Source organism: Aquila chrysaetos, chromosome 3 (genome assembly GCF_900496995.4).
Source record: "Aquila chrysaetos chrysaetos chromosome 3, bAquChr1.4, whole genome shotgun sequence".
Lineage (NCBI taxonomy): Eukaryota > Metazoa > Chordata > Aves > Accipitriformes > Accipitridae > Aquila > Aquila chrysaetos.
In genome coordinates, this window is record NC_044006.1 from 2,157,646 (window position 1) to 2,183,169 (window position 25,524).

At 50.2% G+C, this 25,524-nt stretch overlaps 1 long non-coding RNA gene across 1 annotated transcript; it reads left to right on the forward strand.

Moving 5' to 3' along the window:
* The first annotated feature begins 15,413 nt into the window (after positions 1–15,413).
* Positions 15,414–18,908, forward strand: LOC121233202. The gene is made up of 3 exons (XR_005932113.1): positions 15,414–15,799; positions 18,367–18,546; positions 18,839–18,908. It is a non-coding gene; the product is annotated as an uncharacterized LOC121233202 (long non-coding RNA).
* Positions 18,909–25,524: the final 6,616 nt, after the last annotated feature.

Sequence of the window (25,524 nt, forward strand, 5' to 3'; positions counted from 1 at the left end):
AAAAGCAATAGGCAGTAAAAATATCTAGGAGCTGCTCGAAGAGTTAATTGTTTGCCATCTGTCCGTGGGGAATGCGCCACGATGGGTAATGCAGAATGCTGACTCAGCTGCCATACTTCAGCGATGAGAGCGGAGGGAAAGACTAAACAGTGCTGCCTCGTATTTTGGCTTGGAATTACATTAGAAATAACAAACATCTGAGCTCTGACTCTCAACTGACAATATCTCTAAATGGAAGGGAATGTATGGGATGGGAACCAGCAGCGAATGGCCAAAAGGAGTAAGCAGCTACTGCTGCGAGCGGAGAGTGTGCGTAGGGACAGCACGGCTGGAGAGGGCAGGGGGCTGCCGGGGGGCTGGGGGTGTCTCAGCTTATGGGATTGGGACCAAAGAAGCCTGCTGGAACATGTGTCCCCCTAAGGATGATGGGGATTGCGAGGTGGAGAGGAAAAGGAGGAGGACTGTTGTGTTGCTTCACTGCTCCATATCTGGAGCATATCTGAATTTTGGGCTCAAGCTTGAATTAGGGCCCAAAAAGTGCTTCGTGTCCAAAGTGTTTGGCCTGAGGCTCCTGCTTGTGCTGGTCCGCTGCCTGCAGCAGGAGAGGGCTGGTGTCTTGGGGATTTTGGACAAGCCCTCGTGAAGCCCATGGATGCGACAGTCTCCTGCGTTTGCATTGCAGCTCCAGGGTTGGCCTTGGGCTCCTTTGCTTTGGTGTTGCTTTTCTTGCCACAGTACCTTTGCTGCTTTGGTGCTGAGTCCATCTCTCCCCCACCCTTGCCAACCCAACACAGATCCCCTTGGTGATGAAGTCTGCATTTGAGAGATTTTTTTGAACTCTTCATCTTGGGAACAGCAGAGTAGAGATGAGTGAAGAGCAGGTTTCCTCATTCAGTGGCTGAACTAAAAATATTCGGGGAAAAATTCATTTAGGGTTGAGCTAAGGTCTAAAATACTTGGTGTGTTTTGGGCTTTTCAGACAAAATGGAGAAGAACAGTTCATTTCACTGTAATTCACAGCAGCTCCTGGCTCCCCAAAGGAAATGTCTTGTTCCACTTGGAGGGTGATAGTGTCCTTTTTTCTCCCTCTTTCTGTTAAATGGACACATCTTTTCTAATTGAGAAGGATAATTTCAGTATAAATATGTTTCAATGCCATGTTTGACCATTTCCAAAATAGGAGGTTTATTTTAATATGACTGGGGCTGAACCTTCCATCACGAGTTGGGAGAAGGTCACCCTTGCTCTTGGATGGTGCTGCCTGCGTGGTCTTGCAAGACACAGGGGTCCTCCCATCGCAAATGCCACGTGCAAGGGATGCAGTGCTAGAAATATCACCTTTTTTTGTCCCTATAGCTTCAGCAACCCGTGTGTGCTGGTTGAGACAGCTCCATTCTGCCCTGGTCGCAAAAAGCCTCGTGTCTCAGCTAGGGCAAGCTGGAGGTGTGTGATAGATGGACTGATGCTTGGGGACTAAACATAAAAGGTGCCACTTTTCCAGTTGCTTTCCCCATGCTCTTTTCATGGTTCCAATTTGCTTTTTTTCCCATCTTGGTCATAATTTTGCCATTTCTGTAGGGCTAGAGACTTAAATGTTTTGCTTTAAGACTCTAGAAAAGAGACATCTTTTGCTTGGAGAGGTTGATGAAGATATGTGGCTCAGGTAGCATTCACGGGACAGCATTTTTGCATGCTGCTAATGCCTCCTGCTCCCCAGCTTTTCCATGCCACGCTGGGGCTGCCCTTTGGGAAGCGCAAGGTGCTTGGGACAGTCCCAGCCTCTGGAAATCGGTGGCATTGGGCTGGATGACACTGAGATGGCTGGTGCTAAGCCAGGTTTCCAGTGCCTCCTTGCATGTTTCTGCCTGGTGTGTGGCCTCTTGGATGACAAGAGGATTTTGCCATTTTTGAAGGGAAGCTGGAGGCTCTGGGAGCGTCTGTGCTGGCTGGGCATGTCAGTCCAGCTTCTCTGCAGTGCTTCTGGGAGTCTGCAGGAGGCAACATGCTCCCATTGCATAAACCTGGAGTCAACTGCTATGGCTCAGTGGTGGCTCTTCTCTGGAAGGATGGAAACATGAGGAGCTTGAAATGGGAAAGGCTCCCTTTGGGTATGCCAAAGAAGCCACATGAGCCAGCTGAACACCTCCAGGAGCTGGTGGCTGCTGGCCTGCAAGGCTGGGCAACCTCGTGCCTGTCACCAGCCCCATGGCTAGCTGGTGTGGGAGAGCTGCTCTGCCTTGCAGGCCCAGGAGGAGTAGCTGCCCATGGCCACGGGAGCTGACTCAGCCTCTATGTTGCTTTTTCTTCCAGGGGTTGTTCCTCTGAAAGCTATTTGTGGCTCTTCTTCTCCATCTCCCTCTCTTCTGGAGGGTTCATCCTTCATCCCCTGCAGACCATCCCTGGTCCTGCTTTGAACCTGCCAGATCAGAGAGGCACCATGGGGAACCCCCAGAGGTTTGATGTGTGAGACCAGAGAAGGCAGTGCTGGATGTCGCCTCCATGTGAGATCTGATTTCCTAGGGAGGGAGGAAGAGAAAAGCTCTGCAGGTGTTTGTTGGCTTCAGGATGGTTAAAACACAGATCCACATGCTTGGTGTGGTCAGGGTGGGCACATCTGGGTCCTGGCGGTTTGCTGGGCAGTGTGACCTGCAACTCCAACAGTAATAAATGCAGAGGCAGAGCAGGCTCACCTCCATCTCCTCCTCCTTCCTGACTGTAATTTCCTGCAGTGAAGCAAACTATTGCTTCAATGGAAATAAATGCATAGCAGGCGCATCTCTAATCTGAAACCCGATTTATCCTTGGAAGCACTGAGAATGGGTCCTTGGGACATCTGTCTTGTCATGGGGATGCATGAATAGATCCATTCAGATGCAAACACAGGCCAGGTATTGCCTCCTAAATATGGTTCCATTCACCAAGAGATGGATTCCTAATGAAATGAGCTCGATGAGGCAGGCAGTAGAGCGCACTGGAGATAATAGCCTGAGTGAAAGAACTAGCCGTGTATAGGAATTTTAATTAAACCTGACAAAGCCTGAGAGGAAAAGGGGAGAGATTGAGGCCAGCTGGCATAAAGATGCTGAACAAGTTGAGTTTGGTGAATACGGTTGACCTGCTGCAGTTTAGGAGGACTTGCATGTCTCTGGATGCATGGGCCAGGGCCAGGGGCACGGGTCCTTCCACCGTGCCGGGTCAAGAGAGATGCCAAAGTGAGCTGTAATCATACTGTGCCTTGTACAAATTCATTAGACCTTCCTTGGAAGTAAATTAGCACCGGGAAGCTCTGCCCTGTTTCTGGCAGCACCGGGAAGATGGGGTGTGAAGGGAAAGGCTGGCGGGAGCTGCTGACCATGCTGCTGAGGATTTTGTGCCACCTCCTCGTGGTGCAGAGGGGGTTGATCCACCCGCTGCAGCCTCCAGTTGATACTGTGCTGCCAGGCGCATTTTGGGACCCTCTGCCCTTTGCTGTGTCCTCAGCTCATGCTCCTGGGGGAAAGCAGGGCCGTACAGGACCTGGGAGCAGCCCTGGCACCCGGAGCCTTATCACTGCACAGGGCTTCAGTAAGATTGGCCTTAAACCAAGAAGAGCTGCTATCTTTGCACCAAACTTCCAAGGGACATGCAGACCTTTACGAGCTGGAGCTGAGGCCAGCTCCACTGTCAGCGCGGGCAGCTAACCCGGGCCAGGAGCGGTGCCGGGCGGGCGACACAGGCTCAGCAGCTGGCTGCAACGTCAGCAAGCTGGGAATAAACCAGGAAAGGGCTGTCAGAGCTCCCGGCCCATGCACAGCGCCTGGCTGCCTTTGCTGAGCTCTCTGGGGCATTTGACACATGAGCCGAGCCAGCTTTAACTCCCCTTTGGGCTGTTAGTGCAAACCGGCAAGGCATTGGTGATACGTTTTAGTTTAGCTAAAAAAGCCTTCAGAGCAATGCTGAATAAGTATTAAAAGGCCATTTAATATATTTTTTTTTTCTTTTGCAAACACAAGGAAAATTCAAACCAGCTGGCAGTGGCCGGTGGTTTAGAGCCATTTGCAGCAGCCCCTGGGATTTCCCTTGCGTGCTCTGTCTGCCTGGGGTGAGAGGCTGGGATAAACCAGGTAAATTGGGCTGTGTCCTGGTGCTGTTGCAGGTGGGGGTGGCTGGTGGGAGGCTCTGCTTTCCCTTGCCCTGCAATGAAGCCCTCTGCCATGTGCAGCAAGCATCGTGCTAGGTGTTTCACCTGCCTGGGGTAAAGATGGATCCCTACCCAAACCAGGGAGCCAGGGGAATAGAGCTGAAGAAAGCAGGAGAGATGCTGGAAAGATGGATTTTACGGTGTGGATCCTGCTAGCAGCCAGATACATCCCCAGGCATCGCTCACCTCGCCTGGATGCCCAGCATCTTTGGCTCTGCCATTCCCCCACCCCGGCGGACCCAAACCCTCCATCTCTCTCCCTTGCCCTGAGGAAACCCACTTTGATGTCCTGGCCTGGGGACCTGCTGTTATTTCCCAGCCCCATATGTGTGACTTTGGGGCTCCTTTCTTGGCTGTTTAACCCAGCTGGGAGGATACTTCAGGCATTGCTCCCACATCTGCCCTGGCCGACAGAGCCGGGAGCTCAGCCTGCCCCAGCCCTGCCTGGCCATGGATCTGGCCACCTGGTACTTAACCTGGTTTCTTCGCACCTCTCGATGCTTCCTGTCCAGCAACTCATGGTGAGACATGTCTCACTAGTCCTGAAATGCATTTCTTTCCTAAGTGCAAATTCCATCCAGAGTAATTGCTTTTTTATTGCAGCTATTGTATTACGCAAAATAATAAAACTCCATTAATTAGGCACAAAGTGAGAGCAGTGGAGGCTGGAAAGAGGATGCGCATTGAACAACTGCAATATCCCACGTAGGATGCCACGTTTCGCTGCCACTAGCACTGCCCGCAGGAGGAGTCAAGGCTCAGCTTTCTGCAAACCACCCGTGGGACTCTCCTGGTGTCCTCCAGCCCTCCCCGTGCCTCTGCCTGGCGTTGAGCTGCACGCGCGGACGAGGGCACGTCGCCGGCGCGTGTGCCAGAGCCCATCTTCACATGCCTGGAGCACTCTTGAAATAATTGTGCCTAAACATTTTGACTTAAGTCCTTTGCTCTCCCCTCCCTGCTAGCATCCCAGCTCTGCGGTATCCCTTGGAAAATGCTGGCTGTCGCTGTGGGACAGGCTCTCCTGCCTGCTCCGCCAGGCGCCGGTTGGTTCAAATTAACTTTGCAAGCAATGCTCTGTCTCATTTTCTTCTGACTCCAACAACCTCCAGGCTGCTCAGCGCCTGTGTGGCCTGTCCCCCTCTGCGCCTTTGGGACAGATATAATGAAAATCATTCTGGGTTAAAAATCACAGCCTGGGAGACCGGGTTTCTCCTCTTCTCACCAGTAACCTGGCTGGAGAGCCCAGGCGGCTGAGCGGAGGAAACTGGTTTTGGGGACCGGGTGGGGATGGGGACTAGGGCTGGGTGCAGGGCTTTGGGAAGTGTTGTGGCTGGGAAAGGGAGATCCTTTGCAAAGCCATGCAAGGCCTGAGCTTTTCTTTTCTGCAAACCATGAGCGTGGGCTAGATACGCCAGCTGGAGAGGCCAGGGTGCAAGTAAAGGCTTGAAATCCACTTTGCACCAGAGCAGGCTGCAACCACCTTCAGAAATTACCTAGCAAACTCTCTTCTTGGGACAAACCGTGGCACAGGGCACAGGCTGGGGGGGTCCCAACACATCTCAGGTACTTGCAGGGATTTTAGGGGGAGCTGGGACATTCCTGGGAAGCCTTGATCAATGAGTGCCACTCACGCTGCCCATCGGTCCTGCAACACGTGGGTACCAGCCTGCTAATTACCCACCCCTGCATCCACACATCCCCATCCCTAGCTTGCCCAAACGTGACTGTGAAAGCAGGTTTGCTAAGGAGGGGATTTATTAGCTGGAAAACCAGCAAAAATCCTCAGTCTGCAGGGGTTAGTTGGCTCTTGGGATGGCAGTGGAGGCTCCTGCGGTCCATTTGGGCAGCTCTGTCAGGAGCATCCCTGTCTCTGTGACTCTGCAGGCACGGGTGGACACAGGACTGTAATTACATTTCACATTGTTTTGCACACACTGTGAAATTAATGCTCCTGAAAATGAGGGCTAGTTGCGCTGGAGAAGAGCTGAATCTCAGCCTGGCTGAGCCTGGCCTCCTTTCCTTGGTTTGGTGGAAGCAGCAAGGTGGGGTTAGCAGAGCTGAAATGCTCCATGCTCCAGTTTAGCCAGGACCAACGGAACGGGCTGTGCCGGCTCCGAGCTATGTGCCTGGCCTCCAGTCAATCCCATCGGTGCACAGGCTCACGCGTGGCCTCGGCCAGCTCTGCCACAGGACACGTCCCGCTGCCCCGCAGGGCTCTACAGCCTCCCAGCACAGTCTCCCTGCGGCTTTAGGAGGAGAAGAGCATCGGTTGGGAGCACAGCAGTTCTCTTGGCTAATGCAGAGAGTGGAGATATCAAAAAGCTAGAGCTGATCCGCTAAGTGCTTTGGCAGTGCCCAGCATATCTGCTGTACTTAATCCCCTACGGGCATCTGGCTGTCTTTCCCAAGGGAGTGGGTGCAACTCCGCTTCAAGCAGAGCAAGGAAAGCAGGAGAGGGGAAAGGATGCTGCTCTCTCCAAAGCTGGCTCAGGAGCTGGCCAGGAAGATTTCTTTCTGAAATGTTGGCACAAGTTGCAGGGGAAATCGCTCAGAGAGGAGAGGCTGGCTTATTTCTAGATTTCTCCTGGGTTTAGGTAACTCACGTTTATTGGCGGCCACTCAGGAGAGTGTATTCATAACAACTGCACTCTGCAAGGAGCGGAGCGTGGAGAATTAACCGGTGTGTGTCTTCTGTGACGGCTCTCAAGGGGAAGAAATCCACTGTCAAGCACAGCCCAAAGCCCAGAGGAGCAAAGTGATTTCACTCCTGCATTTTCATCACCTTTCTGTCAGTGACGGACTGGAAGCACCCATGAGGAACTTGTCAGTGATGAGCTTCAGGAACAATTATTTCTGCATGCTTTTCTTTCCAAAAAAAAAAAAGCTTCTCTTTGAATTTGCTGGGTCAGCGCTTTGGCTGCTGTTGGTTATTTCAATTTATGCTTTTCTCCTCGTTAAATCCTGCCCTCTGCGGAAATGTGTGAGCTCAGGAACTTTGGCACACTCGGTCCCTGCCAGGGTCCTGCCACCAAGTCTTCTTGTGATTGATTACTGCGCGAAAGGGTCTGCAGATGCTGTGGTTACATGTAACAACAGGGAGCTGGTTTCTGTGGTCCAGGAAGATACTATCTGCCTGGGATTTGCCTTGGATAAAGCCCCCCCAAGGCCTCCCCTTCAAGTTGCACAACCAGCTGAGGCCACCCCAGATTTGGCTGTTTCTTTGCATAAGCACTAAATGGAACCAAACATACTAGCAAGCCCCTTTGGACATGCCGCTCGGCAAGAAACTGGGCAGGAAAGCCAAAATGCACATTGGCTGCCTGAATGCAGGGAGATGGGCTTTGGTCAGACCTCTCCTGGCTTAAGAGTGTCTGAATTGATTGAACTATTGAAAAAACTGAGGTGCAGAGATGATGATCTCTGGACCCTCGACAAGGGGAGCTCTGGAAGCTGCATGGTTAAAGCCTGAGTGTTTCCCCCACCAGACCCTGCAATGGTCTCTTGCTGGGCTGAACTGGGCGGACTTTGCCATTTGCCCTCGCTCTAGGCAAGGCAGAGCTGCTGCCTCCTGACCTCTGCGGGACTGTGTCCATCAGCATCTGCCTTTTCCATTTTTGTCTTTTTTTTCTTTGTGGGTTGTGGTCAAGATACAGATTTCCAGTCTGGGGCCTCTTATTTATATACAGATTGTTGGGGTGGGAGCTTCCCGGAAGGATGGAGCCCACCTCCCCCCTCCTAAACACACAAATACATGAAAAAACTGTTGCTGCTTTGGAGTGTGAAGCAACCCTGCTCAAATGTGTTGTGAAATCAGGTAGATCAAGTCTTGCCTGCTGTAAACAGCTGGTGTCTGCTGCAAGATACTTTCTTTTTCAATTTGCGGTACCTGGACAAAGCAGTCTGCCGGGATTTGGTGAGATAGGATGCCCATCCATCAGCTGCTGTCGCCCTCCGCGGCGTCTTGCTTTATCCCAGGGAATCAATCCTGCCTAATGTATAAATATTAGATCTGGAGTCTCAGCTGTAGAGGAGAACACGGAGCTGTCAGATAAGCTGCAATTAGTGCATTTATCTACTTTATTTTCCTGTCGCTTCCCAAACTCTTTTTGCCTGCCTGCTCTTAATACGCATTATTAAACCTGCACTAAATGTTGATTAAAGAAGCAGAAATCCCAAGTGTTTGTTATCTTACACTGCTGTGACATGCAGTCTTCAACTGCCTTTTGTAAATTTTAGTTTTTAGGGTTTCCCCCTGCCTTCTAAGTACATTCATGCCAGAGAAATGGCTTTTTAACAGGGGATTAGTGGGTCGACCTTCTGATTTGCTTTCTGATTTGCTTGGCTTCACCGGAGCGGTGACAGGTTTTGTCTTTGCAGTCAGCTCTGCTGTCTTGGAGAAGCATTTACCCCCCTTCGCCAAGTGCTCCAGAACCTCTTTAAGGAAAATGCTGCAAAAGAGATAGATATATTCTTATTAGTCTTGCAAGAGAAACCACAGCAATCAATCCCAGTGCTAGACTAACTCCTTCCCTTTGTAGTTCAGATGTTTAGAAGTAATTTGGGGAGTAATCACTGCGAATGGCAGTGTGGAAGTAAATGCCTGCAATAAAACATTGCGGGGGTGACTGTTATCCTAATGATATTTCCAACAAACATTACTGAAATATGTTTTCTTCTCTAAAAACGGCAACAGAATTTTAATGTTCTTAGTGCTAACATGGAAATAGAGTAAAAATTAGCTGGGTTGGTTCTGAGATGATGATTTTTTATTATTGCAAGGGTGAGGTGGGTTCCTCCCTTCCTACTGCTCTGCCTATCCAGGAGTACGGCATTATTGTCTCCTTCATGATCTGCTCGTGGTTTATTTCATGTTACAAAGCCCCTTTCCATTAAACCAATATAAATAATTGCTATATTCTTTCACAGAGTAAACACATACTTTGCAAGCTGGCAATAGCATTAAAGGAAAAAGCTGCTGGCCTGATCCCAATGGCCTTTTCTCCTTTTTTCCAGATGGGTTCATCTCTTACTCTTTGTGAATAATTTATCCAGGCATGCCTGGAAATGTTCTCTAAAGAAATTACGACTGTCTTAAAACATCTATGCCAGTGCTGCCTGTTGGTGCTGGAGAACCTTCCTTTTCCCCTTCTACCTAAGTGGTTTTCTCTCCATGTGTGAGCAAGCCCGTGGTGCTGGGATGAGCTGGGATTTTGGGAGAGGAGCCTGGGAGGGTCGGGAGCTCAAGGTGGGCAGTGATGGCATGGGCAAGGCACGTGGTCCATCCAGCCATCATCTAACTGCGATGTGGGAGGGTCGCTGAGTTGTGCAGGGATCCAGTTCGGTGTTGGGCAAATCCTCCAGCGCCTGCTAAATGCCACGGTGCACGTGTGTCTGGGTTGATATCTCTATCTAGGCCACTTTGTAGAGATTTCCAAGGGAAACCTTTCCTGTAGGCAAACATTTCCAGGGTAATTCAGTTGTATTTGTAAAATTTGCCCTGTGAAACCAGTGTAACTTCAGCCTCCACATCTCTTGATTGAAGTAAAACTGCTTGTATATAGAGTATATAGAGCATCAGAGCCCAGTGTGCAGGGCTGGAGGTGGGTCTGCCCCTGCCTTCTTTTGATGGATGGGTGCATTTTAGGTGCTGCTGTTTGCAGATGGAGCCTATGGTGGCCAAGTCTTGCCAGCCAGTTTCTTCCTGTTATTCAGCATTTGCAAACCAAAGTGGAATGGATGGAGAAGTGGTGCCAACCGTTGCTCTTGTGATCCTGTGTCTCCATCTGGCCAAACCTGCCGAGAGGGATTGGAGACCAGAAGGAAAAACTCACCATGCTCATAATCAAAGCCTCCGAAATCCCAGGACATCGTGAGCTACGGGGAACACAAGGGAGGAAAATTTGGGGGAGGAAAATTTGGGGGAGGCTTCAGACGTTTGCTGTGCCTGGTGCTCCTGCTAGGAGCGCAGCCAAGCTTCATCCTCCATCAGAGGCACAGCAAAGCCCGACAAAGCTACACGGCGAACACCTACCAGTTAAATGCTGTGTAAAATGAAAGACGGGGTGTTGTTCAGCCCTCGTCAGTCCCTACAGAAGGGTGGGCTGCTGTCATTAGCGTGTTAGCAGGACTCTGCTGCTCCCTCAGAGGGGGAGCTGGCTCTTTGCTTGGTGGCTCATAGCAGCTACCGGTGTTTGGGGCTGCTCTTTTCATTGCATGCCTCTGTCGGATGCAAAGCTATTAAGGCAGGTGATTAAATGCGATGCCTCTTTATTGATCCTCCACTGCTTCCCAGAGCTAGGGCTGACGTTATCCTCTTCGGATATTCATAGCGCTGCTGCTGAGAGCCGGCTTGGAAATCCTTCCGGACAAAGGTGTCAGCAGCCGTCTGCTGCCTTCCGCAGCCCTTTCGGCTGCCAGGCTCCTGTGCTGAGCTCTTTGGCACAGAGGGGCCATGGGCTTTTGCTCGTCAGCCCGTGGACAGTCACGGTTTGACTCCGGGCCGGTGGTGATGGTACATAGCGAGGAGGACATGTCCCGGTGAATCAGCCCCCTCCGCATGCGGCTCAGGCTCCCTCCGGCTCTGCGCATGGGATGCTGACGTCTTCCCGGCAGCGGTGCTGGATGTCAGACAGGCTGGGCTCCCCAGGCTGTACCTCTGGGGATAATTTCTCACTTCCCCCTGGCTGCGAATGCCACTTCCCAATGGGTCATAAAATTTTGCCTTTTCTCTCTGATTTGCCTAATATTCAATGGAAGCATCCCGCCATGAAGTGATGCCGAGGGAGCCCGAATGAGACCCCCCGCTCCTATTTGGCATGGGGTAGCTGAGGACAGCAGGGGAGGCCTAAGAGCTGGCAGGTTATTCTCCAAATGCACCAGGAAAACAACAAAAAAAACATTTTTAAAGCATTTTTTACTAGGTGTTTGGTTTGCAGCCAACAGCCTAATGCATCACTGGGTTTAGTTCTGTCTATTCTGCAGTGCAGTTGCCCAAGAAATCAATGGCCTGACATACTTTCCTTTGCTAGAAAATACACTTTTTGCTTGAGTGGGTGTGAAAACTGAGAGCTCGCCAAAACCCACGCGGTGCCGAGGGAAGGCTCTCCTGCTGAGTCCGGCATCAAAAGAAGTCACAGGACAAAGACTTTGCTCTGCTACTTCTGTTCCACTTGCCTGGGCCACAGGGCTTTGAATACCTACCAGAGGGCAATTTAACAGAGGGAAATGTCTTCTATTCTCTGGCTAAAAATAACCTTTTGCTACTGCATGGCCACCTGAATTTGCGGTCCAAGCTGATTTTCTGGCTTTCTCCATCCATCGCAATCATTCATAAAGCATCAGAAAAACTCTGCTGCAACATCTGGGCAGTGCATTAATTTCTGCGTGGATGACACGGCTTTGTAAGGGTGTATTTTGTCTGTCCGTGCAACGAGGAACATCTCTGCTTCTTTACGGACTCCTCTGGGAAAGAGGTGTCTGATCCTTCCTGCTTCCTCGGTGAATCCCAGCCTTGCTGGGAAAGCCGAAACATCAATATAACTCCTGACCTCACAGCGGTATCCCTCGGTCGGCCAATTGTTTAATACTTGGAGAACAGCCACTGTAAAAAATAACAGAACAAAAGTCACAAAAACAACCTCCGAATTACCCTCTTCCCTGCCCGTGTTTTGACACGTGGTGGTGATTTCCAGCAGTGCCCAAGCAGACCCACTGGAAGCAATAACTGCTGGCGCCCCGAGGGCTGCCTGCGGCCATGAGGATGCGGTGATGGTCTCTCCCCAAACAAGGGTGACTTTTTGAAGCTTTTCTCTAGTGTGAAATGCCTCCGCGTGATTGTCTACTGCGAGCATGGATTTTGGGAAATGGTGACTTTCCTGCAGGGGAGAAACCCCCCGGATTTGGGTCTGGGAGTTGCTCTGCTGTTGTCAGCCCTCTGCCATCTCAGAGGAGCCATAACCTCAGCTTGCAGGATCACTCCTGCTGCTGGCATCGCCCGTCCCCCCAGGCTCCCTTCTGCAAGGTCTTCTGACTCAGAGCCCATCTCCTTCTGACAAGTTTATTGGTTTTTCCAGAGCCTCTCCAGTGCTACCGAGGCAATGGCTTTCATTTCCCTAAAAGCAGCCGTGGGAGGGAGAAGCAAGGACTAGTTAATGCCTGCAGGAGTGAGTGAGCTATGTGGCCGGGCTGGCTCCAGCATGGGGCTCATGTGGGACCACCAGCCTCCTGCATCCCACATCCCCGGTCCTGCTGCAGCATGGAAAAGCATGGTTATGCCCTGCCGCTATTCCCAGAAGAGCTCGCTTGTATTTCCAGCTCTGCTGGGGAGAGGCTGGGTAACTGGGGAATGAGTTGGGTGCTTTGGTGGTGGTTTTGTTCACAGCGGAGCCGGTGCGAGCCCCTCGCTCCCCGCTGACTGCTTGGGGTCTGCCCGGAGCTGGAGCATGAGGAGTGTTTGCAGCACCTGGGGCGAGGGGGATAGGAAAGCCCCAGAGGGTTTTTTCACTTCTGTGGCAAGTCTTATTGGTGTCCTGGGCACAGGGAGCTGTCAGCCCATCTGAGGGACATGCAGGCTCCCAGATGCTTGTTTTCTGGATGGATTGATGGCTCCCAGCTCCAGACCCCCCAGGAGCAGGAGAGGTGAGTGCCCTGGGCATCTTGCCACCTCCGCTGTGCTCAATGGCAGCTGCTTCTGGCCTGGAAAAAGCACACACACTCCACCTTAAGATTCACTCTGCTGTCTCTAAGTGGTACTTGACATCATATCTCGTGCCCAGCCACGAGCTTGTTTTTCTCCTGCAGCTCTGGCCGGCTGCTGGGTAGAGCTGGTGTGCTCACCCCCTCCCCGGCACCCCGACCTTCTCGTGGCAGCACACCTCGGGGACCCACCTCTCACCTTCTGGGAGGATGCCGAGGTTGTTAATCCACTTTATGGATTAAAAGACTGAAAATGTTTGGAACTTGAGAAAATGAGGCCCAAACCTCTGCTCCTGCTGCCCCAGCACTCAGCACCGTGCCTTCAAAGTCACTGTCAATTTACAATATCAGGCCAAAAATGTGGCATTCTTAGAGCAAAAAAAAAGAGTGCGTCTGGGAAAAGGAAAAAAAAAAAGGTGTTTGCTCCTTTGCCACATTATAGTTGGAGTGTGATGGGGAAGAGTGAAGTGGTGCAATGAGCAGAGTGCTCGTAAATGAGTGCTGCATCCGTGGAAGGGGAGGCTGATGACAGTAGCGCTGGCAGGACCGTCATCTTTGGGACCGGGGTAACAGATCATCTGCTTCAACAGCAGGGTAGAGGGAGACAGCAGGACTCCGGGGAGGAGCAAAACCAAATAAAACCCCAGAAGAAAGGAAAGTCAGTAGCCAAAAACTGGAGCCACCTCTTTCTTCAGTGCCCAAAGCCCCTGAAGCAAACCTTTAATCATCCTAGAAGGGAAGCGCTCGCTCGTGTGGTGGCAGGAGGACCGTGGCTTCCTCGCTCGCGGCCAGGGTTTACAGAGCGATTAAGGTCTCAGCTGGCAAAGAAATCCGCTCAGCAGATTGCAGGGGAAAAGAGTGGGGAGAGACACTTAAGAGCTGCTGTGTGAAACCTGTGAGCTCCGTGTCGTGCTGGACGACCGTGCACGGGAGACAACAGCTCTCAATTTGAGCTGAATATTTTCCAAGTATCCAGAGGTTTTGGGGAGTCATTTTTCTTTACTGGGAAGACTCCGGTTGCCCGGGCAATCCTGCAGTCCCAGCCTGCTCGCTGCAGGTGCCTTCTTTCCAGGGTCTGGGAAGATGCTTTCAGAAATTCAACTGCAGCAGAGGGCTTGCTCAGGTGTGCTCCAAGTAATTTCCACTCCCGGAGCCCCCTGGGGTTTTTGGAGGATGCTTAACCCTTTCAGGGGAAAAAGTCGCTCCCAGTGCTGTAGAAATAGTGTGAGGTTGGGCTCAGCTGCTCGCCTGGAACAGTAAAGTCCAAGGGAGCTGCTGTTTGAGCCGGCTCACTGTCCCCAAAGGATCCCAGCTCCATTCTCCTGCAGGGTGGCAGGTAGAGAGGCCGGGTGAGAGCCGACCCCAAATCTCTGCCCCAAAGTGTACAACCGCTGAGCTACAGCCTGGCTTGCTCTGTGCAAGACACATTGGGAAAACATCCAGGGCACAGTGTGCAGGGGGACAGTTTGAGGAGCAGCTTTGAACCTTAGCACAGGCATTTACTGTTCTGCAGAGCTGCTATATTTTCCTTTCCTGTGCAAATAAGTGGAGAATCAAACGGTTTGCATTCAGCTCTTGGCTGCAGAGATAGCCAGCTGCTGAATGCAAAACATTGCTCAGCCCAGCTTCCCTCTAATCGGTCCAGGTGGCTGTGACCTGGAGAAGTTGAAGTCCTGCTCTTGTCCTCCCCTGAGACATGCTGGATGTGTAGTAGCTGAGCTAATGCAAAATGGTGTTTTTGCTTTGCCCTTTGCCTGCCTCCCGTTGCCCTTGTCACTCCGGTTCCATCCTGCCCCCGGTGCTGGTCCTGCTCCATCACTCAGCTTCTCCTGCCCTGCAAGCAGGGGAGGCTGCGGACCTGGTCGTGGTCTGAAGAAGATAACGATGGAGGAAATGCCTGCTTTGAACAGCTCTGCCAGAGGGGTGAGTGGTTCAGTGAATTCAGCTCATTACAGCCTGTTCTCACAAATTTCTGCTGCCCTCTTATCAGACCATCAGCCTAAACAGATCAGCCTTCAGCTACCATCAGACACCGCCTTGTACCTCTGCAGTCGAAGGCTTGGGTAGCTGCAGCCTGACTCACACTGTGTGGGAGAAAGTAATTATTTCAGCCACAGCAAATTGGACCAGTAATAACCTTCCTCTCCATAACAGCAATGATGCTCCTTTAAAAATATATTTTAATTGATTTTGGATAACGAGTTGGGCCTATCAGGGAGCGGGCAGTAGAGGGACAAGGGACGGGTGGACGGGAATAGTGGAGCGGAAAGGAGAGGTGGCCGTTGTGTCCCTCGGAGAGGGTGCAGCAGGGCTGATCCTGCAGGCAGGGTGCAGGCAGGGTGCAGGCAGGGTGCAGGCAGGGCACGGGCAGCCGCTCTCTGGGACGCGAGCAGAGGGAGAGCAACACCGCTAGCAGACTGGGCTCACCGTAGGTCTCACCAGGGGCTATTTCTCTTTCCCGGAACGTGAGCAAGGGTTGTATCCACACAGGGTCTTTGTGAGCATTGCATGTGCACGTAAGGACTTTCCTTCCTCCTCCTCTTCCTCCTCCTCCTCCCTCTGCCAGCCATTTCGGCAGCTTGCTCTCGGTTCCCTGCCCGCACCCTGGCGTGAGGTGGAGCCGTTTTGCCATCTTCAAGAAGGAGCAATTGCCCTTTCCCCAGAAGTGTTTTGCTGTGAGCCAGTGAAGAAAGTTTGATGGAAAGCAAGCTGGATCCGAAACTACGGTGACCTCCTCTGTGAGGCTTTGTTAGTCCTCGGAGCTTGCAGAAGAGATGTACGGGGATTTTAACGTGAGATTGCTGTGTGCCACTGCAGCATTTCAAGTGCCTCTGCTCGCAGCATTGGGGAGATGTTTCTGTTCCTGTCTCTTGCTGGGAAGAAAATGCAACAATGCTCTCTAGAGGCAGAAGAAGTCAAGAAGAGGTTCGCTTTCCCCGGCTCTGCCTTTTACCATGACCTTACTGCTCTTCGCAGCTGTTTATTTCCCACAGAAGCAGCAATTTCTGGGCATTTTGGCCTCGAGTTGTAGCTTGGGTGGTTTGCTTCTCCCTCCCACCCCACAGGACAACCTGATATAATTATTGCAGATGCTTGGAGGAGGGCTGGGAGCAGTGGGGAGTATTTTGGGTCAGGATGGGGAGTATTTTGGGTCGGGATGGAGCTCTGGGGTGAGATGGCTGAGCGGGGTGATGGAGGAAGGGGAAAGGGCTGGTGGAGATGTGCTGCAGCATGGTCCAGCATCGCTCTGGGGCAGGGAAAGTCTTTGGGGCTCATGATGGGATCTTGGGAGGGGAAGGTCTTCTAAGGACTAATTAACCCCAGGCCTCAGGTGGGGACAGATGCAGCTGTGGGGCTGCACTGGGAAGGTGGAGCTGCAAGAGCCCAATGGGGCACCAGCTGCCCCTTAATAAAAGCCAGATGGGACAGAGAAGCTTGTTTGGGAGGTTGTGGATCTCTTCTGGGCAGGGCAGGCAGCAGCTTTGATATTGGCTCACCTAGGATATATTTTGGGGTGTGAAGAAGGGACTGGAGCTCTGATCACCAGAGGGGTTTTCAGGGAAGTGTGGGGCTGAGCCCAGGGAGATGTTGGAGGAGCTCCTGGGATGCTTTAGCCAAGGCTTGTGGGGCAGCTCCTGAGGTGGAGGCTGGTGGTGGGGATGTGCTGAAGCTGTGGAGATGTCCTACAGGGCTTAGAGCCTGAGTCCACAAGAATTGGCAAAAATGGGAGTGCCAGCACCTGGCTCTGCAGTTACAGATCCCGTCCTCTGCTCTTCCAGAGACCCCGGATGAGATCTGTGTCCAGCTGTGTTGGCTGCCGTACGTACAAAATGTTTGAGTCTTCTGCTTGTGATCTTCCAAGGGGGAGGGGGGCTAAAAGGTGATGCTCTGCCCTGTGCAGGAGATGATGTACAGGGCCAAGATGGGAATCCAGGTGAGATTTTTGGGATCCTAATCCATAGACTTCTTCCTCTGGGAAGTTTCTTCCTGTGGACAGTTGACCAAGCAGAACTCAACCCATGGAGTTGTAGTCAGTGGGGTCCCTTTGCTTATGCAAAAAGACCAGCTGAGTCAGCTGGACTCACTGCTGTCCTGCAGCAAGCAGGGCCTGTCCCCCACCTTGTACCTGGGGCTGGGTAGGATGAAAAGCTCAGACTACTTCAGGCCATCCAAGCAAAAAAAAAAAAAAAAAAAAAAAAAAAAAAAAAAAAATCCAAATAAAATAATTCATTTTACTGTCCTGGCCATTTTCCAGTTCACTTAATTACATTCTGCTGATCCACCCTGCAATCCCATATGTTGTTGTTTATTTTATTAGCTCATATTGCATATCTTTCAGTAACAATGGCCCTATGAATAGCCTAGCCTGCCGAATTAATTGTGCTGGTGAAAGGCTCAGGTTAATGTATAAAATGTGCTTGCATCCCCTGAATAAAGGAAACAAAGGAAATTATATTACTGAGCCGAACTGGGCAATCTCTTGTCCCCAAGTGACTGGGAAGATATGTAAAGAATTCACTAGACAAATTGTTTAAAAAGGTGCAGGAGGATACCTAGGCTGAGCGTGGTTGGCACAAAAATCTGATGTTTGCTGCCTGGAGAAGTTCACGGGGTGGCCGGTCCAGCTGGCGAGGGTGCACTGGGGACCTGGGTGAGGCTGGAGAGGAGCACGGCCACTGCGGGTGGTGGCTCTCGGTGCTGGGCAGAGCCCTGGGTTCCATCCCTGTGCTGAATCGCAGCCTGTTTGCTCGTGAGAGCATTTCTCCTGGTGCAAGGCTCCTCTGAGCAAGCTGGGTCCCAGAGCAGACCAGCCTGAGCCCTTCCATTCAAAAAATGTGGTTGAATTCAGCCCCATGAAGGTTCACAGGAGACAGCCCTGTCACTTAGTCCCCTTTGATGGGGAGAGCAGGAGCAAGGAAGCTGAGGCTGAAGTCACCGATTTGAGGTTTTGCCATCAAAAGGACTTTGGGACCTGGGTAGACATCAGGTGTCTGAAGTACTCCTGGGGTTTTTGACCCATATCGTGTGTTGAGTGTCTAGCTGAGAAGTGGGAGACCGTACGGTTGAATCTTGCACTCCTTTCTGTCTGGCATGGCGGTGAGGATAATCCCCCTGGGAAATCTTGGTGGTGTCTGTACAGCATCTGGGGCACCACAGCCCTGGTGCAGGTGGGTCTCCTTAATGAGATAACTTAATGCAAATAATTGCAGTGGCAGTGAATACCTCCTCCTGGCTGGCTGAAAGCTGGAAAAAGCAGGGCAGGCAAGAGTTTTGCAGAACTTGTCTTTTCACGCTATCTTTCCCAATCCATTTAACGCCAGCGGTAAATGTGATGACTGGGGTTGTGAGGAACTGGTGGGTTATGGGCTGGGTACACACAACTGCGGCTGCATCGTTTCTCATTGCTGTGTGCTTGTGGCATTAAAGATACCTAATACCGTTAGATAGCAGATGATATATTGCTTTAATTTCCTGTTATTCCCATAAATCAGGAACTCTTGTGCATTTACAGCCCTGTGTGGCAGGAGCGATGCAAAGTCCGTGACGTCTCAAGGAGGTTGCCCTGAGTCTGGAAAGCGCATTGGGAACTGGAGGACGAGGCGATGCTGGGCCCAGAGAGCTGACAGAGCCTTGCTGTGGGTCTGCGCTGCCCTGAGGATGGGACTGAAGAGGTTGGGATTTAGAGGCATCTGGGGTGTTGATGTTTCTTTGCTCGGGGGACAAGGAGCCAAAGCCCAACTGGATTTCCTACTGCAAGTTCCAATCTAGCTGGTGGCAGTTCTGAATAGTGCTGGGTTGGGGCTTCATCAGCCAAAATACATGTATGCTGTCCTCCCAGGTAGCTGGGCTGGTGGTTCTTTTATGCTCTCTTTATTCCTGCTAGCTTTTCTGTTGGAAAGCAAGTCCCATATTTCATGTCTCCCATTATTCAGGATGCTTGATGCATCTGGCCGTGTCTTCCAGCTTTTGCTACGTGCAGTCTGCGAGTCAAGGTGAGATGCACAGGGCTTTGTGCTTCCTCTGCCATGCTCCGGTCTTCCGAGATTGGTAAAACATCAGCGTGGGGAGGGGGTTATACGTGCAGACTGCAGATATACATGGAGGGGCAGCTTGTGCTAAATTGCACCAGATTAAAGCATTTCAGTTTGGAAACCCTTGCTCTGGTTTAATTTCATGGGGTTCTGTGCTCTGTTAAACTCGGTTGCTATGACATGGTTAAGGAAGCTCATTGCCTTTGAAACTAGAAGGGATCACTGATTATTTAATCTGACCTCCCATGAGGCATAAAGCTTTCCCCCATCATTACCCCAAGCCCACATTTCTGTCTGAGCTCTTGCATATGTTGCATCTTAATTTCAAGGCTGAGTGATGCATGATAGCAAACCCCCTGAAAGTCCTTGTTAAGTTTGGAAATTATCCTTGCAATTAAAAACTGTGTCTTGTTTCTAGCTCCAGTTTTACTTCACTTCAGTTTCCGGTGTCAGGAGCTCATTATAGCTTTCCCTGCTGCATTAAAGAGATATGTATTATCAGGGGAGCACCAAACAGGGCTGTCCCAGGGAGCCAGAGAGGTTAGAAGGAGATGACTGGATGATCTGGGCTAGTAAATGGGATTCACAGGCTGCTTTGGGAAGGGAGCAGGTAGGGATGAATACTAAGGGAGCATACGAAATAATGGCAGCCTGATGCAGGAGCTTTTTTCTTATTTCATGGATCTCAGCTCATCAAGTCGATGACGCTGGACGTTGCAAATGTCCTGGATTTGCACGAAGGCTCAGCCATCTCTTGCTTAAGACTGCTTTGCTTTTCCATCTGCATTTTTCCCCACCTTGTTAGTATTGTTACATGGCTGGATAACTGGTGCCTTGTTTTATCTCTGGTCTCTGGCTATCAATAGCACCTGCAGCGTTACTGTGAAGTAGAGGCCACTGGTGTCTGTCTCAGCCTGATGTGGCCCTTTGCCACCACCCCATTTGCTTCCCAGGGGCCGGTGAGCACTGCTAGGATGCCACGGAGCATCAAGGATGCTGAGATCAGAGGTGATGCTCTGCTTTCTCCCACCGGCTAATTACAAGGACAGTGGTAACCACGAGGAGCAGAGACTTGTCCCCAGGGAGGTACCTGGGGTGTGGAAGTGCACGGTCCTAAAATAATGGGGAAATCTGAACCCATGTGGGACTGGAGTGCCGTCCTTCCCGTGAGCCTGGAGCCGTGCGGGCAGCACTGTGCTGACCTGGTGTGTGCCGGCCGCAGGGCAGGCTGGAGGTCGAGGGATGGAGGTAGCACTACAGACAGGTCCCTTCTTTGTTCTTCTCTTCTCCTTCAATCGCCTACGTGCTGGACCAGCTTCCCTTCACCCGGGGGAGCCTGGGTGTCACCTCTGACCCTTGTTAAGTGTTTTCACCCCCTGCTTTCTTGCTCCCTCCTTTGCCTTGCTGTGCTTTCAGGGCACAAGCGCTTGCCTCGGCAGCATTGTGCACTGCGGATCCCTCCTGTCGCTTGAGGCTGATGTGCGCTTGCTGCCTACGATATGCACAGGCTGCATGCAGATTCATAATTTGGTATTAAATCTTATTTAACCCAAACTTTCATGGATGTGTGCAGGAGTTTGTGGTGCTGTGGAGAGGACTTTGCATTTGGATAGTGAGAAAATGGTGTATCCAGAGGGACGCTGGGGTTTTCTATCAGGTAGTGAGTGCCATCTGTTATCTGCTGCCTATAACTTGATTTGATGCACTGTGCTGTCAGCTGTTTAAACCTGATTAGCACAAGTGTTTCTTCCTCTCCTCAGTGATTTGCCATGTTCTTAATGTGATGCCCACTAATGACAGGGAAAGAAGCTAAACCAAGTTATTTTCCCATCGACTAAATGGCAGGTTGCATTCCTCTTAAAAATGGTGAGCAGAAGAGAGAACCTCCTTCACGGAGGCTGCTGGATGGAATCAATTAATTCTGACTGCTAAGAGCAATATAAATGGGGAGAAGGGAGTCGGACATGCGCTTGCACCATCCCGAGAGGAGGAGGTGATCTGCTCCCTGTCCAACTGCTGTTAGTCCTGGCGAGGGAAACTTGGAGCTCAAAGGACATGGGGCTTGGGGTAAGCCAACATTGGGGGTCCCCAGAGAACCATTAACCTCCCAGATTTCTTGTTAGCACCATCCACCTTTGTAGCCCAACTTGCAAGGTGAAGACGTATCCTTGGGGATGTGCTTTGCATGCTTCCCCAGGTATGGTGCTGGTTCGTTCTCCCTGTGTGTCACAGTGGAGCTGAGGATGTGGGGCTGAGGACCTGTCACTGCCAAGCAACACTTTGCCTGGTGACTTGCAAATGTTCTTATAACCATTGGAGCAATTTCAGAGTGTGTCTATGCAGCAAAAAGTGAAGCAAGCCCCGAGCCTCCTCCCCGGCTTGCAAAGTGCGTCATCAGTTATGTCTCTGCAAACTGCCTGCAAACTGGGATGGGAAATGCAAGTCAGATCTCCCTTCTGCCATAAGCAGTGCTTGTATTTTGCATGCAGAGTGCAGATGTCTAGACAAGGGGAAACACACCAGAGGCTTTGAGACAATGCAAAAAAAAAAAAAAAAAAAAAGAAAAAAAGAGCCAAGTGCAAGTGCCTGCCCTTGTGCTCCATGGGAAGTAGGCTAAAGCAGGCTCTTTCTTAATTTTATTTTTCATTCTTGGTGTGTGTTTTGCTCCAGGATTTACTACACAGAGCTCTTTAGACTGTTTCCACAGGGCTTATTTAATATTTGGAACCTCTGGTAGTTCTTCCTTGTCCTATATGTTTAGCTGGTTTTTTTCCACGCTGCAATTTGCTATTAAATTTCACTGTAAGCCCTTGAGTGCTTTTGTGGAAGGATTCCACTGTACGATCTGTTCACTACGATAATCATAACCCTGTGCTAATTACTTCCATCATAGATAACAGTGCTCGGCTCTAAAGCATTTCTCCTTCTCTGTATTCCTGTCTCTCTCCCCCCGTTCCTCCTTCCTCCTGTGCAGCATCCTTATTCTGTGTTCTGATCATGAACGCCTCTGAAGAGCTGCTCCTTGTTAGAATATCCTGAATAAATTGTTTGGAAAGCAATCCTGCATATTACACATCCCGTAATGATCTCTGACTAAAACTTGTAACGGTCCCTCATTGAGACTTGTGCTGAGCAGTCTGCTGCAGACTCTGAGATGGCATTTTCTGTAATTGATGTCCCACAGAAGGAGGTGATTTAATTCTGCTGAAGTCATATTTGTTTTCTACAAGTCTCCCGAAGTTAATGAGACCAATTATTCCAAAGAGCTAAGACTTTAATAGCGCGAATGTATCATCTTGTGTTGAGCTCATCCCTGTGTGTGAGGCAGGGTAATGCATGGGATGGCGATGGCCGGGAGCAGCCCCTTGGAGCCCCGTTCTCAGCTATTATGTGAGTGCAAGGTGAGATGCTTTGCTCCATATGGACACAGAGCAAAGCCAAGACAGTCCCTGTTTGAGGGAATTTGCAATCCTAAAGTGTCTCTCTGACACAATCCAGGATAGATTTGCTCTATAACCGGACTCAAAAATTGTCACATTGGAAGTAAATGTAAAAGGTTTCTGAAGAGCAATGCCTACAGAAGTGGAGTAACGTCATGCTTGCATGTTCCTCTGCTTCCATCTGCTCAAGAGCATTTCTTCCTTGCTGTATTTCCCAGCTCAGAGCACGCTTGCCCAGCCAACCAGCTGGGGATGCAGTACTGATGAAAGCTGGATGTTGTTGTAGTTTCCTTCATGGAAGAGGCTGAAGATTAGAGACTTGTAACCTTTACACCCAAGCCTTCCCTAAGGCTCCATTCATACTCAAATCCTCCTTTTCTCCTTGTTCCTATGAGCTAATCTGTGAGCTGCAACTTAATCAGCATGTTAATTTTAACCTTTTCTTAAAGGATTATGTTCTACCCTGCTTAACTCCCAGAAATGCTGACACCCCATGGGCATTCCCTGTGACCTAATGTTTTTCTCCCTTCAAACTTTCTTGTGTCTTCACAGTTCTGCAGTGTTACTACTTTCTAATGATGCCAACTCAAATCCTGGTGCTCACTGAATAACTTTTCTATATGCTGGAATTAATAATTAATAATAAGCATCTATCAGCTGGAAACTGCATTATCCAAAGAGGGATAATGCAGGTGGGCAGCTGCTAACTGCTGGTGGAACATCTCCCCTGTAGCATCATGTCACAGCACTGGGGGAAGGATGTGTGATTTGCTGGGTGTCAGTGGGTATGTGGGAAGGATGCAGGTAGTGATTGACCCCTGTGAAAACATACCTAGCTTGCTGCCAGGATCCATTTCTGGGGAGAAAGGTAGGAGGGATGGGGTTGACTCTCCCAGGGCTTTGCTGGGATACTGGGAAGTCAATGGGACAAGTGGGAGAAGGGAAGAACTGCCAAGGCAGAGCCTGCACTGCTTTCCAGGCACTGCTGCCATGACTCATGGGATTAGATCACAGGTTTGCCTAAGCGACAGCTTTTGTAGGTTTTGTTTTTCTAATTTAGATGACTCCTTTGTTTCCCAGAGGGTTTTTTGGGGAGTACTGCCTCTTTGCTGTTTCTCTGAGAGGTTTTTCAATGCTACCATGATGTACTTCTACAATGCTGGAGCAGCCCAGTGTGACCCATGGTGAGGGCAGGGCTGTCCCGTCAAGGCAACATGCAGAGCAAAAGGTTTTCCTGGTGTTCGGTGTGGTGAGGACAGGACCCTCTTAAAGAGAAGATGTGCAAGTGCTTTGCTTAAAGAAATATCTGAGCAAGAGCTGCTGATGGCTTGTAGTCTTTCTGAATTACTTTTCCATGTGTGGGCTTTTTATAGCTAGTAAGAGCAGAATAAGCATCAGCTTCCTGGTGCCATGGGTGGCTTCTCTTTAGCAAGGAGCACTGCTACTGCCACAGAGTAACGTTTCAGCATGGCAACAGTATGGTTCAAAGTAGTAATAAGAATACAACTGTTGTTTGCACGGATGAATGCAGAAAATGATGTGAAATGGCAAGAAACCCCTTCATCTGTAAACACGCTTTTCTTTCTCGGCATCCACTGAAGTCCTCTGACACATGACATTTCTTACTCTGAGTTTCAAAGGAAGCGAAGGCTGTGAAAAGCAGGCTGTCTACCATGGAAAGAAGAAATGTGTTTTTAGATTAGGTATAGAAGTCCACATTTGCTTTTTGCTGCAGAAAGGATGAGTTTGCCCACGGGGCAGTGGGAACATCCCTTTGTGTGCTGAGCGTCCTTGCTGGGGAGGCAGCCCATGTCACTGAGGATGGGCATGGATGTGCAGCCTGGGCCGATCCTCCTTGTCACCATTGCAGTTGTGCTCACTGCTTAAATGAGTAAAAAGACATCTGCCTGCCAGTTTTTCTGGTGGAAACTATTCAAAAATAATGCTATAAGAAAAATGCAGTTACATAGAAGTCATGCTTTCAAATGGGTGCTTTCCATTTTTTCCATCCGCTATCGCTGTCTTGTTAAGTACCAGTTACTAATTAGCCTTCATGTCTCATTAAAATCATAGTGGTTTTTTTTTTACCTACTGAAATTTTGTAAATAGCCTTTATTCTGGTCTTTAATGCACGTTGATTGAAGTATTTATTGGATGCCACTTATGCAGCTCTGTGCCTGCATTCATTTTCTTCTTAAGGCATTTACTAAACCGCTGCTTAGAATTACTCCAACCCATCTGGCATATTAAGTGTTTGTGCAGAGTGTACCCGACTTTCCTATCCACTTCCTTAATTAATATTAAATATTCAAGGGAATTGAATTTTTTTCCTCCTTGCCATCTGATCTTCCTCCTATCTGTAACAGTGGATTTGCGTAGAAATGTGGCTCTAGCAGTGGAGCGTTAGCTCAGAGGCTGGGAGGTGGCTACTGGAGGTGAGATCAGGGTGCCCAGTTCTGCACAGCGACAGAGATTTTGGCAGGCAGATGGCTCCAGTGATGGGTATATTCAAAGCCAAGGATATCAAAGTCAAAAGATATTATTCCACCCTATTCTGGCATAGCAGGGAAGGGTCTCCTGGAGGCAGGGACTTAAATCCGCCCCACTAGCCGTGTCAGCTCGGAAAGCTGCCCTGCATCCCCAGGGAGAAGCGAGGATGTAAAGGATTAGAAATGAGCTCCATTGGCAGAGCTTTGTGGGGAAGCGCTTGTACAAAACCTGTCTGCATTAGGCATGACAGGGACAGGATTTTACTTCTGTAGTCACCCTCACAAACAAAGAATGAGAACAGAACATGTCACTTGCCTGGTGATTATCCAAAGCAGGCTAAACCCCGTGCCAGCAGCAAAATCAGGGCTAAGAATGAATTTAAGTGGCAGTAAAATATTCACAGTGGGGTCGAGGGCGGAAGGTAGTTATTAGCTCTGAAGAGGTTCTCTTGTGATAAAGAGGGGATCTGGCTTTGTAGCTCTTCCTGGCAGGTAGGAAAAGGTGCTTCTTGGAATATTCCAGCCATAAATCTGTCCACCTAGAGACAGAAATTAGAGATACTGAAGAAGAGGATTTACAGCAGTTCTTACTCCAGGATATTTTACTGGGTGTTTCAAGCAGTCTTTACAGCAGCATCGTGGCTGGCTTGTGATGTTGATAAGAAAACCCTGCTGTATCTATTACCCTT